Genomic DNA, 16820 nt, shown 5'->3' on the forward strand with positions numbered 1-16820 from the left:
GATTTTTATTTCTCCACCACTGGAGATTGCCTTCATCTGCCTGGGCCATAAGTTCTAGAATTCCCTTCCTAAACCTTCTCCCTATACCTCTCTGCTTCTCTACCTTTCTTTCCTCCTTTAAGATGCTCCTTAAAACCTACCTCTTTGACCAAGCTTTCGATCATCTACCCCTATCTCCTGATGTGTCTCAGTCAATTTTTATTTGGTAACACAGTGAAACATCTTTGGATGTTGATTTTTATTCATTCATGGGTTGTGACTATTGCTGGCATTTATTGTCCATTCATAATTGACCTTGTGAGCAGGTGCTCGTGAGCCGCCTTCTTAACTGCTGCAAACCTTGTTGTGTAGGTACACCTACAGTGCTGTTAGGAAGGGGGCTCCAGGATTTTGACCCGACAGTGGAGGAACAGTGAAATAGTTCCAAGTTAGGATGGTGTGCAAGTTGCATGGGAACCTGCAGGTGGTGGTGTTCCCATGCATCTGCTGCCCTTGTCCTTCTAGATGGTAGAGGTCGCAGGTTTGGAAAGTCCTGTTGAAGGGAGCTTGGTGAGTTGCTGCAGTGCATCTTCTTGCTGGTACATACCACTGACACTGTATGTCGGTGGTGGAGGGAGTGAATGTTTAAATTGGTGGATGGGGTGCCAATCAAGCGGGCTGCTTTTTCTTGGATGGTGTCAAGCTTCTTGACTGCTGTTGTAGCTGCACCTATTCATGCGGAGAGTATTCCATCACACTCCTAACATTGCGTTGTAGATGGTTGACAAGCTTTGGGGAGTTAGGAAGTGAGTTACCGGCTGCAGAATTCCCAGCCTCTGACCTGCTATTGTAGCCACAGTATTTATATGACTGGTCCAATTAAGTTTCTGGTCAATGCTGATCTCCACCACCAGCCACACCCACCCCCCCCCTCCCTCCCCCGCAATCCCCCAGGATGTTGATGGTGGAGGATTCAGCGATGGTAATGCCGTTAAATGTCAAGGAGAGATGATTTAGATTTTCCCACATTAAAGGCGCTATATAAATACAAGTTGTTGTGCAGCAATGAGGGGAGCGGGAGGTGGGATGAGGGGGGGGGTGTAATATTGGATCTAGCTTTGTGCCCGAGGAGCTGGTGACACTTCAATGTGACATGTTTAGAGCAACGGCAACAGTATGATTGGAGAACCTTGGTCTTTGAGCTGTGTGGCACACAAAGACCAAACAGACTGAGAACACAAAATGAGATACCACAGCTTTGTAATTCACCACAGGCATCCGTTATTCTCTTCCAGCATTGTAAGATGCTCAGTAAATTAATAACATGTTGTAAACACCAATCCTATTTCACTGTAATGTCACTTGACTAGAAATCGAGTGAGTGATCGACTTGAACACAAACTGAGTCCAATGCCAGTACCCTCGGGTCAAAAGTTACTTCAACCATTTTCAAATAGAAATCAAACATGCAGAATATCAAAAAAAAAATAACTGATACCTTGCAGAGAATTCGAGGCTACGACTGAAATCTAAGTTCAATTTCCTCCCAGGGCTTTTTTTTTTGAGGCAAATCTAAACATTTGTTGAATAAATCAAAGGGTTGGTTTGGGGATATTATGGGGGTAATTTGAACCTTACTGACCAGATAGGAAATCCTTGGGATCATTGTGGAACGCTGTTTTTCTAACCCATCCAATATTACTCCTGTTGCCTTCAGTCAATAGTAAAATGTGGTCGGATGTAAAACTAGCATTGAACCCACTTCCCTCTGTTTCCTGACAGGTGAACTTAGATGAAAATTGCTCCCTCACTGTTGCAGTTTTCTTCCCTTGTCTCTAACAATTCTGTTCGTGAGTCCATAGATGCTCTTTTGCATCAGTGTGTGTCCCATTTTGACCAATGACATCTGGTATCATGTCTTATCATGTCATCAATGTCACCAGAAGCAATGCAAACCACTCTCCTAAAGGACAGGCACGGTAACTGAAAGATGGTCCAAACTAACATTAATAGTGGGCGGCACAGTGGTTAGCACCGCAGCCTCACAGCTCCAGCGACCCGGGTTCAATTCTGTGTACTGCCTGTGCGGAGTTTGCAAGTTCTCCCTGTGACCGCGTGGGTTTTTGCCGGGTGCTCCGGTTTCCTCCCACAGCCAAAGACTTGCAGGTTGATAGGTAAATTGGCCATTATAAATTGCCCCTAGTATAGGTAGGTGGTAGGGGAATATAGTGAAGGTAGGGATGTGATAGGAATATGGGATTAGTGTAGGATTAGTATAAATGGGTGGTTGATGGTCGGCACAGACTCGGTGGGCCGAAGGGCCTGTTTCAGTGCTGTATCTCTAAATAAATAACCAAGGTTTCAATGGTTAAATTTGAATTGTACTTTGGATGTCAGCCTTGGCTCAGTAGGGAGCACAGTTACCTCAAAGGCAAAAGTTTGTGGGTTCAAGTCTCGCTCTAGGACTTAAACACAAGAATCAAAACTGACACTCCAGTTTAATACTGAGGGAGTGCTGCACTGTCAGAGGTGCTGTCTTTCAGATGAGATGTTAAACTGAGGTCCCTCTCAGATTCCATGGGCATTATTTCAAAAACCAGTGGAGTTATCCTGATGTCCTGACAATTATTTATCTCTCAAATCAACAGCACCAAAAAAAGATTAGCTGGTCACGATCACATTGCTGTTTGTAGGACTTGATGTGTGCAAATTGGCTGCCACCTTTCCCACATTACAACAGTGGCTTCTCTTCAAAAGTAGTTAATTGGCTGTAAAGTACTTTAGAATATCCAGTGGTCAAGAAAGATGTGATACAATGCAAGTTTTTCTTTTACTTAAGTCCTGTGTTTTGCACAGGCCAGTGACTGGTGGGATGTCACCAAAACCATAAGCCCCAACCTCATTTAAAGAGGGTATCACTAATAAGACAAACCAGCTAAAGGCACATCCAAGACATTTGAAATGACGTTTGCCAGATATTAGGGTAGACATTGCCTTTTATTTTCAAGAGTTCCCCAATTGTCATGGGGCATTAAAGAGTCCGCAGTTTCATTCAGGTCGATAAGTGGTAAAACCTCTAATTCACCAAAACAACTTCAAGCAAGCCAGCGTTTGCCAGTTTTTTCATTGCAGTTTGAGTATACAGCATAAAGACACTCCCTTAATATGCATCTGACAGTGCATCTATTAGCTGACAGGTTGGAGGCAGTTTGACCTAAGCAGAGAGGTGGAATCTGGGCTAACAGAGACTGAGTGTTCCTGTATGTAATATTGTATAGTCATACTTGAGTTATAGGAAAACAAAAGCATTAACTGTCTCCTCCTGTGATGCCATTACAAAGGTGCCTTAAATCCTGAGCTACCTCACCTCATTTTACACACAGGTCGAGACTGATGAATGTCTGAATGTTACTCAACCATGAAAAGCACTATAACCACGTCCATATCCTGCCCACTGTTCTCAGATCCACACACTCCCTCAGGAGTTACCAAAAAAGGGGTACGAGCTGATTGTTCCCTTCCCTAATCCAGGGATTAGGAGGCCAACTGTAGGCCCAATTGTTGCTTGAGCAGAGATCAGCTAACTAAGGAGAAACCAACTTTCAACTCCAACAACACCATCACTGATTGGCATCCCATTCACCACCTTCAACATCCACTCCCTTCACCACTGACACACAGTGGCAGCAGTGTGTACCATCTACAAGATGCACTGCAGCAACCCACCATGCCTCCTTCAACAGCACTTTCCAAACCCTCAACCTCGACCACCTAGAAGGACAAGGGGCAACAGATGCATGGGAACACCACCACCTGCACGTTCCCCTCCAAGTCACACACCATCCTGACTTGGAACTATATCGCCGTTCCTTCACGGTCGCTGGGTTAAAATCCTGGAATTCCGTCCCACTAACAGGTGTAACTACATCCCAAGGACTGCAGTGGTTCAAGAAGGCAGCTCAGCACCACCTTCTCAAGGGAAATTAGGGATGGGCAATAAATGCTGGCCTAGCCAGCAACACCCACATCCCATGAACGAATAAAAAAAAAAAATCCTGAGTTCTGAAAAGTTACAAAGCACCCAAAAGGTAAAGCTAAAAATGTAATAGCCAGGGTTTAAAAATCAAAGGACTTTTCTGACCTGCGTAACTCAACTACCTCATTGCTCAACGTGCCATAAGGGGAGTTTTACCTTTGCAATCTGTCTTTCCACTTAAATAGAAATGCCAGTTATTTGAGGATTGTTTCATCTGACCCGGAGCCAAGAATTTATAAGCTTTTTCTTCAACTTGCAAACATTTTCTGTCTTTCTAATCTTTAACAGACTCCAGGATTTAAATCTAGTGGTGTGCTTAAAGGAGCAGGACAGCTAAAATTCTGCTCCAATTCATCAATTGTCATTTAAAAAAAAAATTCATCCCAACCAACTCAACAGCAATGCCACGGAAGGTCTGCTAGCACTTTAAGGAAAGCTGCACCTCTCGCTTTATTCATTAATAATTAAATAATGTGTGCAATCTTTACAAACTCCAAAACACTGCAAAATTTTACAAGGGATGAATAACAACAGAAATAATGTAGCAAAGTGAAAGGAATGTATACGATAAATGAATTTCACCTCATGCTCCGTGATTGATGGATTAATAGAATTATCCCATTAAATATAGTCTCAAGGCAAGATATATTAAGACTTTGGTAGACTTTGCATGTTTATATCCAAGTCAGCTTGATGTTTTTTTTTTAAATCTGCGATTGTTGCTATTTTGACATTCAGTAAGTGTGGGTGTTTTGAATTATATGCTTCTGATAGGTTTTCATCTGGGGGTCTGACATGTGTTCCTCACAGAAGGGAAAGCACAAGATCACAATACAGGTTCAGCATAAGAAGGTGCTCTGACCCATTTGACCTGAGCTTTCCAAAATATCAACCCCACCTTCTCCTTCTCATTATAGCATCAATCTGATTTAAAAAAGAGTGTGGTGTCCTGGCCTTAACTGCTCCGACCAGCAACACAATTTTAAATGACCATTATCCCAGTCACCAAACTTACCTGATAGTACCCTGGAGTGCTCATCACACACTTAACTTTTGGCATTATGGCACATGCCTATGGCCTACCATCTATAATGGCGCTTTAGAGCCTTCCAATTAGCTTTCACAGGTATGCAACAAGAGTGTGTATTAACATAGCACATTTCACAACAACTACAACTTGCATTTATGTAGCGCCTTTCATGTAGTATAACGTCCCAAGGCACCTCGCAGGAGCATTATCAAACAAAATTTTACAAGGAGCCACATACGGAGATACTAGGCCTGATAACCTACCTCTGATTTAAGTTTTGGTTTTTAAAGAGCATTAAAGGAGGAGAGAGAGGTGGAGAAGGGTAGGGAGAGGATTCCAGAGCTAAGGACCTAGGTAGCTGAAGACATGGCTGTCAACAGAGCGGTGAAGGAAACTGGGGATGTGGAAGACGCAAGAATTGGCAGAATGCAGAGATCTTGGAGGGTTGCATGGATGTAACAACTTGTGAGGTGGATATGTATACTGGCATTCCAGATTTCTAAATTGTCCTGTTACAACACACTCATACCGTAAACTACTTCATGTGCATGCTGGGGTGGGTGGGAATGATTGAGCTGCGCCTGCCGACCAGCTGACATTAAAAAGGCCACTTCAGACGTCAGCTTTCTCAGTGTTATCCACTAAAAGTGCAAGTGTCAATCGTGGCTCAGTGGTTCCTCTCTCATCTCTGAGAAATTGTAGTTTCAAAGATCCAGGCAGGAAATCTAGGCTGAGACTCCCAGTGCGGAACTGAGAGTGTGCTGCACAGTCCCGTTTGGGTGGGGCGTTAAACCAAAACCCTGTCTGACCTCTTTGGTATATGTCAAACATCCCACGGCACTATTTCAAAAAAAAAGAATCATGGGAGTACTCCCAGTGTCCTGGGTCAGTATTTAAGCCTTAATCACATTGCTGTTTGTGCTGTGTGCAAACCGGCTGCCGCGTTTTCTACATGACTACAGTTCAAGAGGGTGCTTCATTGGCTGTAAAGCACATTGGAACATCCTGAGGTTATGAAAGGCACTACCAAAATGCAACTTTTTTTTTACAAAATCACCTGTTTTGATCATATAGCAGTTCCACCTTGTTTGTATTGCAGGCTCAAAGCCAATACAGGAGCCTTTGTTAGCAGCGTTATAGTGACTCTGGAGTGCATTCCATTAGATACCCTTTTGTAACTAGACGAAAAGAAGGTCATGTCATATCTTTACCTGCAAGGTTGACCATATAATTCATGACTGAGTATGTTGCAAGCAACAGCCACTAAGTCTGACTGGCTACAGAAACTATCCATTCAGCAGTTGAGCTGTTAAATCAAGGCCACTCTGCCAGTTCAAGTGGCTGTTATAGATCCTGTGACCTGGCTGAAATGCTTCTCTCGACCAATGTCAACCAAAGACGACTAACTGGTCATTCATCTCATTACTGGTTGTGGGACTGTTCATGGCTGCTGCATTTCCCTACATAGCAGCATTTCTGAGGAAGGCAGGAAGGAAAGTTTCTGTGGGGTTTGCGCCTATATTTCAGCACAATCGGCCGAACTAACACAAAAAATAGCGGAATTTTAAGCGTAACACAGTTATGCCCAAACCATTTACGGTTCATGCTTTCCACAACCTTTTAGGCTGGCTCGCGGTTCAATTTGTCCTGTTCCGGCCAGGCCCAAAAAATTGACCATGCCCCTAAATCGACATTGTGAGATTCCACCAATCGTGCTAGTTCGAGAAGGCTCTTCAAATTGCGGTTATTTTCTGTGATGTGCAGGCGCTAGTTGGCATATTTTTCGACATAAAAAAGACTTAATTTATTAAAAAACGGACTCGTACACCAATGAAACTATTAAACAGCTCAGTATAGTTATTTTTAAGCCATGTTCAGTGATTTCAAATAAATAGAGGACTGCACACCCTCAATTAAAAGTGCTTATTTTTTAGATGATAGACCCACTTTCAGCTGTATTAATAAAACTGTACAAATTACCACTCATATACATCAAGGAATACTTTCAAAATGGGAAGAAAATAAACCATTACATTCTATTAGGTTGTCCCATGGAGAAATTTCCAGTCCTGATTATGCAAATTAATTTTGGCGGAAACTCGAACTGCAATTTAACCAGCTTAATTTCAAGCGCATTTTCTCAACTGTACCCAAAGTGGAAACTCTAGGCCAAAGAAAGAAACACAGAAAACAACTGAAAAGATGGATTATGTACTCAAGTGCTGAGCTGGAATATGTGCCCATAACCTTGCGACCCAGAGGCAAGAATGCTACCAACTTAGCCAAGCTGACGCTTTTGGCTTTTAATGATCCTCACCATCCTAATTGGGCCTCCTTCCAGTTGAAATGTGCACCCTCTCGTCTACATTATAAAGTCCATGCATTTGAAGTATAATTCATTATGTGTTGCCACACAATAGGGCCGCACTTAACTGAATAAACTAAATACATGTGCAAGTGCTGGTACGTTCTGCTGCAAAATCACAATTAGATCATTGACCAGTCTCAGGCCCAGAAGGGTTTACACCACAGCACTGCCAGTAGGACAGCTGTTTCAAGGCAGGGAACGGATTTACATTGGCTTCGAGCCAGTATCCCAGGATTACAAGGGTTTATTCTGCAACTTTAACCCTAATGTAGTTGAAATACCACTCTCACAAAGGTTAGAATTCAGCTCCCGCAGTGGCTTAATTGGTAAATGCTCCACTCAGTGTGACATTGAGCCATGTAGACCAAGATGGTTCCAGGTTCAATGCATGGTTAAGAACGAGTTAAAGGATCTCAGTGCATGCTACACTTAGGGCGTCAGGATCCACTTCAGTGCCTCTGAGCCAGAGGTAAACTTAAAGAAAAGAAACAAACAATCACCAGTTTCCCCGCTCATGTGGCTAACTAGTGACATCTGCTAGAAAAGAATGAATGTAATGTGGTTGAGTGGGAACAGACCGAGATCACCTATGATGTCAGACCTCAACAGGACAACACTATTAACTAGTTACTACATCACCCTTTGCTAATAGCGCAGCCTACCAGGTAGAGCAATGCAAAATGATTAACCATTAATGTTACAGCCTGCAATACAGATTTTACATGAAGGTTTCCGGTTGCATGGGTTGGGCAGCAATTGATGTGCTCCATTAGGCCTCAGGGGCTGGGAAGGTCCCAGGATCAATTTGTGAGTGGAGGTAGCCAATCTCAGTTACAGTACCTGTAGACCATTACAGTAGACTTCAGTGGCAGGCAGCGATAAATTGGCCAGGTTTAGAAACTGTACATGTATAAGTATATATGTATATTTTGGATACTAAAGGGACTTAAGGGATATGGGGATAGTGGAGTTGAGGTGGAAGATCAGCCATGATCGCATTGAATGGCAGAGCTGGTTGAAGGTTCGTGCGCACATGTATATAATGTGTAGGTGTGTATGTGTGTGCCTGTGTGTGTATATTTAGAGGAAGGATAGGATTGAATTCAGGTGTCAGGGATTATACATGAAGACTGGCCATGTGAATGGAGCACTGTATTCTTCCAACTGCACCCTCAGGAGTCAACATCCTCAGGTGGTGAACAGCGGAGGAAATTGTGGGGGTGTGGGGCAGCTGGGAGTTTTCACATGCAACCAACAATTATACTAAAGCGCAGACAATGTCCACCAGAAGTAGAATTTACCCATGATTTGGGTAAACAGTGCGTCTAAAGGCTGTAAAGATTTAATCTCCTTTGGGTGTTTCTCCAGATTTGAACAGACAATGACATCTTCCCTGTTTTTGGGACATTTAACTTAATAACGTGCTCTACTGTGCATTCTTCAGGTAACTATCTTTAAAAACAGGACCTCAAATATTGACCTTTTTTTTTTTAAAGAGTCACACCTGGCATATCAAAGCATCACACTAAATCTTATCGGCAGAATGACATTTCGAAGCTCTCGATTTTATTATCACCCAGCAATAAATGTCTAATAAAAGCCAATTTGCTCTTTAATAAACTAAGAATTTTCAAGCAGAGGGCAATGTTGTCCTGGAATGGATGAGAGAAGAAACCCTAAAAAAAAAATTACAGATGATTACCTTACAAATTAGACTGAGCAAACGTAAGCTATTTCCCCCTTTGCTACCTGTTGCAACTGTTTTGCAGCAAGACATCCATATTAATCATTCTAATGGCTACTAGGCTGCTTCACTGATCACACTGAAACACAATCACAGAGTCAAGACAGGTAAGCAAGCACTGCTGTTTGCTGTATAATAAATTACTCCACAATTCCAAAAAAAAACTACAATACAGAATCTAAAAAGGCTGAAAGAGCCCAATTTCAAAGCCATTCAAGTGTTGTCACTAGGAATTCAACAGAATGCAATAGTGAGTGCCCTAACGATTTCTACTGCACCGAATTCAACTTGTTAAAAGTACCCAGCAGTACATTTCTAGATTGATATGGGTGTTTCACAGGCCTATAACCAAACGGAGTAGGAATGGTGGTCAGCAAATTGAAAGAGAGAGACAGACTTGCATTTGTACAGCGACTTTCACGGCCTCAGTACGTCCCAAAATGCTTTACACCCAATGAAGTACTTGTGAAGTACAGTTGTAATGTAGGAAATGCAGCAGCCAGTTTGCACTTTAGCAATATCCCACAATGTGATAATGAGCAGATAAACTGTTTTTTTTTTAAAAGCAATGTTGGTTGAGGGATAAATATTAACCAGGAGACTGGGGAGAACTCCCTGCTCTTCATAATAGTGCTACGGGTGATTTTACGTCCACCCGAGAGGGCTGCCAGCACGTCAGTTTAATGTCCGATTGTAAAGATGGCACCTCCAACAGTGCTGCACTCTCTCAGCTGAATTCTACTGTATAACTGCTTCTGGGCACCCAAATGCAAGTTTTGTATCACCGATTCATCCTGACACCTCCTCTCAGTGATTCCCAGCAGTTTTCTGTTTCTGACATGGAACTATTTTGCCATTCCTTCGTCAACGCTGGTCAAAATCCTGGAACTCCCTACCAAACAGCACTGTGGGAGTACCTTCACCCCATGGACTCACCGCTACCTTCTTGAGCGTGTTTAGGGATAGGCAATAAATGCCAGCCTTGCTAGCATTGCTCACATCTCAAGAATGAACCTTGAAAAAACAGAGGGTGATAACCAAAAGCTTAAGGGAAGATTTAACAGGTGCTCAAAATTATGAGACATTGGTAGAATAAATAAGGAGAAACTGTTTTGATTGGCAGGAACCAGAGGACACAGAATTAAGATAATTGGCAAATCATCCAGGAGGTAAATGAGGAGACATTTTTGCACTCACTGAGTTATGATGATCTACAATGCACTACCTGAAAGGGTGGTGGATGCAGCCTCAGTAATAATCTTCAAAAGGCAATTGGTTATATACTTAAAAGGGAAAAACTTGGAGGGCTTTGGGAATGAAAAATGGAGAGGAGGACTAATTGGATTTGCTCTTTCAGAGAGCCTGCACAGGCAGGATGGGCCGAAAGGTTTTCTTCTGTACTGCATGCTTCAACTATATGGCATAAGCAGTGTCAACATTTAACACAGAGTCATGGCAGAAAACTGTGTCAAAAAGCATCAGTGCTAAAGTCAACTCCTTTGTACCATCTCGATATGTGAAGCCAGTGTTCGTTCCATGACACAAATCACCGGGGCACGCGTTTGACAGCCACGCTGTTAAATTCAGTGTTTTGTGGATTCCTCATGTTGTCAACTGCTGCCATGCAGCCAAACCTAGTCTGGAGTGTAGTGTAATAAATGTAATAATCACTGGAAAAAAATTAACTTCAAAAATCAATAACTATTTGCTCAGCAATTTGAACACAAATTGAGATAAGGCGGCAGCGATTTCATCCATTCACACAAAGAAACCAGGTCAGATTTTTTTTTTTAAAACCCATTCAGTGCTCAACATTTTTGTCACAGACCTAGGACCAGGAGGAGGCCATTCAGCCCTCTCGAGGCTGTTCTGCTGCCATTCAGTTAGAACATGGAGAAGTCCAGATTTCCACTACCCTTTGCGTGAAGAAGTACTTCCTGACATCACTCCTAAACAGCCTAGCTCTAATTTGAAGGTGATGTCCACTTCTTTTGGACTCCCCACAAGAGGAAATATTTGGATTTTACCTGTCCTATCAAATCCTTTAATTATCTTCAACACCTCAATTAGGTCACCCTTTAATCTTCGATATTCAGGGGATATATGGTCACAGATCAGCCATGATGTCATTGAATGGTGAAACAGGCTTGAGGGGCTAAATGACCTACTCCTGTCCCAATGAATGCAAGCCTAGTGTATGCAACCTGTACTCAGAATTTAACCATTTCAGTCCCACTATCATTCGGAACAGTAGCATTCTATTTTCACTGGAATGGGCCACTGTTCCTTCAGTGGATATAGACAATCACACAGGATACATAGCATTCATAAAAGTTCAAAGGAAATGCTGCCTCCGCAGAGCCCCTGCCTTCTGGATGAGGTGTTAAACCGAGGCCTCGCCAAATGGACGTAAAAGATCCCATGACACTATTCAAAGAGGAGTGGGGGAGTTCTCCCTAATGTTGTGACTAATATTTATCCTTTAACTAATATTAAAAAAGAATTTAGATTAACTGATCAGTCACTTTATTTGTGGTATGTGGGATCTTGCTGTGCACACACTGCTGCTGTATTTACCCACAAAACAGCAGTGACTTATACTTCAAGCGTGACTCTACTGATGTGCAGCACTTTGGCGACATCTTGACTTCATGATTAAACTGTCAGCTGTCACTCACCTGGTTCAACTCCCACTCGAGAGGCTTGAACACAAACACCAGGCTGACATTCCAGTGTAGTACTAAGGGAGTTCTGCACTATTGGAGGTGCCAGCTTTCCAATGAAAAGTTAAACCAAGGACCTGTCTGTCTCCTCAGGCAGATGTAAAAGATGCCATGGCATTATTTGATGAAGAGCAGGTAAGTTCCTCTTGGTGTTCTGGCCAATATCTATCCCTCAAACATCATCACTAAAAACAAATTATCTGATCATTATATTGTGGGAGCTTGCTGTGCGTAAATTGGCTGCCATCTTTCCGACAATACAACAGTGACTACACCAAGTGGTTGTAAAGTGCCTTCTGAGATCTTGAGGTTGTGAAAGTCACTATATAAAAGCAAGTCCTTACTTCTATATAAATCCAGGTTCTTTATGATAAAATCTTGCAATTATATTGCACTTTTTACGTCCTCATGATATCCCAAACCTTTTCCCAGCCAATAAAATAATTTTTGAAATGCAATCTCTGTTATTTTGCAGGCCAATGCAGCAGCCAATTGCATCTTTTTTATTTCGGTGTAATAGTTCCAATGAATTCGTGCTTAAGTTGCTTAAAGAATAAATGACAATTTTGTTTCCCACCTCATGCTGACCTTCTCTCCTGACTTGTTGCTGGGATACAGCACCACAGCGGCCAACAGTCCGCTAATAACTCTGCCAAGTGGTCATTCTTCAGCTGCTTTTGTGCTGCTCAAATGCTGCCAGCTTCCCACACAGCCACCAGCAACACCACAAAGCAAACTTGCTGAACGACCCAAGGAAAATATTTCCTCAACAAATCCAACAACTTGGTGCTGCCAATGGTCAGATGGGTAAGGCCTATACTCACGAGCTGGGGGCCTTAAGCGTGGCATTAATTTGCAAGTCCAGATGGTGGCTGGTAGCGGATTGTCAAGCACCGAGTATGTCAAGACCAAGCCTGTCTGTGTGCTCCAACTGATGTCCGCAAGAGAACCAGTGTCAATGAAAATGACACAAAGCCCACCCAGTTGAGATCAGCTAAGTCAGCACAGTAGTGGGGTGATTGTATTACTGCATTAGTAATCTAGAAACCTGGATTACCCTCAGAGAGCTTGAGCTCAAATCTCACCATGGCAGTTTGAGAATCGAGTATAGTTTTCAAAATAAAAACTGTAAATGTTATCAGAAAACCAAATGGTTAAATCATGGTCATTAAGAGGATGAAACCTGTGCACAAGCCATGACTCAGTTGGTAGACCTGAGTCAGAAGGTTGTGGGTTCAAGTCCCCAGACCTAAGCATAAAATATAAGCTGACTGAGGGAGTGCTGTACTGTCAGAGGTGCTTTTTTTTTGGACGAGATGTCAATCCAAGGCCCTGTCTGTCCTCTCAGGTGGATGTAAAAAGATACCATAGCATCATTTGGAAGAGGAGCAGGGCGGTTCTTCCCAGCATCGTGGCCAATATTTATCCTTCAACTGCTGTCACCACAAAAATGATCTGGACATTAACACATTGATTTTTGTGGGAGCTTGCTGTGTGCAAACTGGCTTGCACCTTTCCTACAACAGCGACTGCACTTCAAAAGTTCTTCATTGGCTGTAAAGCCCTTTGGTACATAACGCTGCATAAATTAAAGTTCTTTCTATCTTTGTGTCTCCAGTGGTTGGCTCCTAACTGCCCTATGAAGTGGCTTAGCAAGCCACTCAGTTGTATCAAACTGCTTGCTGCATTCTCCCACCATCACCTTTTTAGGGCAACTAAGGCTGGACAATAAATGCCAGCAATGCTCACATCCTGATAACGAATTAAAAGAAAAGACTATCTTGAGGGAATGATTAAACTGAACGTGCACCAAACGTTTTCTATGTCAGATGTCAGTGTTCAGATAGTGTCACTGTTCTCACAGAGTTCACTCACAGTCTCTATGCAACTGCGAACCTCCTCTAATTGTTCAGTTGCCAAAAGCAATGCACAACGGAGTCACACATGGCCAAAAGATCTCAGGTTCAACACTCGGCCAGTGCTGAATCAGCTTCTCTCTGTCAGAGCAGCAGTAGCAGGTTTCACAAGTGACTAAGTCTCCAGTCTCCTCCCCAACCCCCTCCCCCCAAATTAATGAGGGGATGAAGAGGATAAAACAAAAATATGCCAAGATTCCCACTTTGGTGCTCTTTGTGCCCATTAGGAAATTCTAAACTTGCAGCCACTTTTAATTGTGACAGCCAGAAAATTACACCATGGATGTGCACGGAATTTTCTGATACATGCCGCTAGCAGTTGAAGTGGAAAATCCCAGCCCCGATTTATATCCAGCCATTCCTGTTGGAAGGTGCATGTACATGGGACATCAGCTAAAAACAGCGTTGGGTATGGCTGTGACAGACCCTCAATTCAAACAACCTCTCAACGCTTGCTGCTTAGACCAACAAGTGATGACATACTACCCTCACTAGTGTCATGGAGCTGACCAGTACCAGTGCAATGGGACCTTGGCAAGTAGTGAAAGAAAGAGAGCATGCACAGGAGAGAGAAAATTCTTGCATTTATGAAATGCCTTTTACAACATCTTCACGGCCTTAATAAAACCACCATCATTTGACCTTGATAGTAACAGCAAGATTTAAACAAACATATTACAGCATACAGAAATTCGGTCTTCTTTGAAAGATTAAATTCCAGCCTCTCACAAAATATTCTTCAGTACAAGAAGGACCTTGATGGTTTTTTTTCCTCATCTTGTGCATTCCTAAGTTCATTCATACAGCAGTCATTAAGTGCAAAGAAAGAAAGAACTGGCATTTGTGATTCTAAAGCACAGAGCAGGTCTCCCCAGTGTCCTGGCCAATATTTAATCACTCAATGAACATCACTAAAAAAGATGATATGGTCATTATCATTGCTGTTTGTGGGAGCTTGCTGTGCACAAATTGGTTGCCATGTTTCCTACATTACAACAGTGACTACACTTCAAAAGTACTTAATTTGAGCACTTTGAGACATCCTGTGGTTGTGAAAAGTTCTATAGAATGCAAGTCCATCTTTCTTTATTTTTATATCACTTTTCACTACATTCCAAAAGCACTTTACAACCAAAGTAGTACTTTTGAAGTGTAGTCACTGTTGTAATGTACCAAAACATGGCAGCCATTTGTGCACAGCAAGCTCCCACACAGAGCAATATGGTAATGGCCAAATAATCTGTTTTGGTGACGTCATTGAGGAATAAATATTAGCCAAGACCTGGGGCGAACTCCCCTGCTCTTCTTCGAAAGAGTGCCACAGGATATTTTACGTCCACTCAGAGGGCAGACGGGACTTTGGTTTAAGGTCTCAGACAAATGGGAAAGCAAAATAAAAGTGAGCCTTTCTACGTTTTATTTTGGAATTCAAATGTTACTGTGGTCTTTGGGGGTTAACCGTTCAATAAATGGGAAAATATGTTTCAGTTCCATTCAAAGCCTGATGATAAACTGAAGCTATTTCAAATTGCTTCCTAAAGATCCTGAACTTGTTGGTGGGTGCAGTCATAGAAAGTGAATCAAGCTTCATTCATGGTTCAGAATAAACATGCACAAAGTGTAATCAATAGACCAGGCAAAGTCCAGAGACATAGACAACAGTTAGCTACAAAAAGACTAATGATGTAAGTTCACAGAAGGCTGCACTAGAGGCAGCCTATTTCTGCAAGGGGGAAAGAGTGCCAACATCCCTGCCAAGCCATTGATTCACGTCCTGTCCCATCTTTGCTTCAGTTAGATGTTTCTGCATCAGAATGCTGCTTAACTTCAGGATGGAGGGTCATGAGGTATCCAATCGTAGTGACCTGAGGAGCACTGACCGTTAGATTACAGCCGCCACTAGCTGATCACCAGGAATACCATTCACAACAGACAGAATCTGCCATCTGAGCTTGTTGAGACCCCACCTGGAGAAGCTGTTTGAGCCTGTTCCAGGCTCCAACTGTTGGTGGTGGGGGAGGTTTGTAGACCTGGGACCTCTTTTAAATGCACCTGATATTTCCTTTTTTGCTGGGCTTTTATTTTTCTTCCTTGCATCTCTGTGAAATGAATGGGATGGTTTTTCCTACATCTAAGGTATTTAAAGCCCCAGCCATGGCTCAATTTGTAGTACTCTTGCCTCTAATTCAGACATTTGTGGGTTCAATTCCCATATAGAAACTTAATAAAATCATACCAAGAGCAGTACTGAGGAAGTGCTGCACCGTCAGAGGCGTCATCTTTCAGATGAGATGTTAAACAAAGGCCCCCTTTGCCCTCTAAAGGTGGACATAAAAGATCCCATGCTGCTATTTTGAAGGAAAGCAAGGGTGTTGTCCCAGTGTCCTAACCAATATTTATGACTCAACCAATCAAAAAGAGATTGTCTGGTCCTTATCTCATTTCTCTTTGTGGCAGCTTGCCACAAAGTGGCTGCCATGTTTCCTACATAACAACAGGAACTACACTACAAAAAGTACTTCATTAGCTTCAAAGCGCTTTGGGATGTCCAGAGGCATAAGGTGCTACATAAGTACAAGTTCTCTCTTTCTATACAAAAATGCAAGCTTCCATTGTTGTTACAAAAGGAATTGCACTGACACTGCTGAGTGGATATCACTTATTGTCCTGTTCAGAAGCATGCTCTGGCCCATGCTGGTTATTGTAAACACTACAATACTTTCTCACCCTGAACACCATTAAAAGACTGTGGGCTCTTTGTTTGATGACAGTCCCTCTGGGCTAATAAGCAAAGCAACAGACATGTTTACTGTACATCATTCCTGGCCTGTCACGTTCAAAATATAAACCCACCTAAACAATCACACCATTTGAATGGAGAGTAACTAACTATTCCAGGCCAGACACAGAATTTCTTTTGTCATCTAAAGGGCTCTCATTGTTGGCGACAATTCAAACTGATTGTAGCAGGGCTGTAATCACCTCGAAAAGCTTCTCAGATGCTGCTGTAAGATCACATTCGCA

The 16820-nt window shown here is 42.6% G+C and overlaps 1 protein-coding gene across 15 annotated transcripts in view; it reads right to left on the minus strand.

Moving 5' to 3' along the window:
• adgrl2a (adhesion G protein-coupled receptor L2a) overlaps nucleotides 1-16820 on the minus strand; it is an 877972-nt gene that overhangs the window by 415690 nt on the left and 445462 nt on the right. The window lies entirely within an intron of this gene.

Source organism: Heterodontus francisci, chromosome 8, assembly GCF_036365525.1.
Source record: "Heterodontus francisci isolate sHetFra1 chromosome 8, sHetFra1.hap1, whole genome shotgun sequence".
Lineage (NCBI taxonomy): Eukaryota > Metazoa > Chordata > Chondrichthyes > Heterodontiformes > Heterodontidae > Heterodontus > Heterodontus francisci.